Here is a 777-nt window from a genome sequence, read left to right as displayed (position 1 = left end):
GGCTTTCGCACAGCACCGGAAGCCCACGCGCTCGTCTCCCGCCATCTTGGCGCCCCTTCCGGCTCGTCCCGCCCACCCCCCCGCCCCCGCCAGAAATTTCGCGCCAAATTGCCGGTCGACAAAATGGAGCGCGGAGAAGGGCCCAGAAGCATGACATCATGAGCCCGGAAGCCAATCGTCTAGGAATGCCGGCCCGGGAGGCGGGGCTAGAGGGCGCAGAGCGGTCCAATCGGTGGCCGCGCAGCCCAGGCCAGCCAATGGGGACGCAGCGGCCGCGGCGTGCGAACTCGGCGTCTAGTTTTTCCCCGCGAAACTCTGTGGCGGAGCTTGGGGGTGCTTGTCTCTCCGAATTCTTGGGGCGCAGAAAGGAGAGGTGAGGCGGTGGGACTTGGCGAGTGGGGGCCCGGGAGCTGGCCCACTGAGGGTCCGCAGGCGACTGCAGTGGGGGTGGGCAGTGGTTTCTCCCGGGAGGACCTGGGTCGGGATGGGGGGAGGGGGGGAAAACCAGGGTCCGTCCTCTCCCCCTCCCCCCTCCTTCCCCCTCCCCCTTCCCTCCTTCCCCCTCCCTCCTTCCCCCTCCCCCTCCCTCCTCTCCCCCTTCCCCTCCCCTCCTCCCCCTCTCCCTCCCTCCCCCTCCCTCTCCCCCTCCCCTCGCCCTGAGTGGGAGCCGGGACACCGCGCCCCGCATTCGGAGCCGAGGCCCCTGCCGTCGGGGAGAGGGGGGGAAGGCCGCGCGGCCCGCCGTCCGCTCCAGCGCCCTGTCCCCGCGCCAGGTGC

The sequence above is a fragment of the Myotis lucifugus genome, unplaced genomic scaffold (genome assembly GCF_000147115.1).
Source record: "Myotis lucifugus unplaced genomic scaffold, Myoluc2.0 scaffold_103, whole genome shotgun sequence".
In the NCBI taxonomy this organism is placed as follows: domain Eukaryota; kingdom Metazoa; phylum Chordata; class Mammalia; order Chiroptera; family Vespertilionidae; genus Myotis; species Myotis lucifugus.
The sequence above is the reverse complement of the archived record's forward strand: the minus strand, read 5'-3'. Positions refer to the sequence as shown.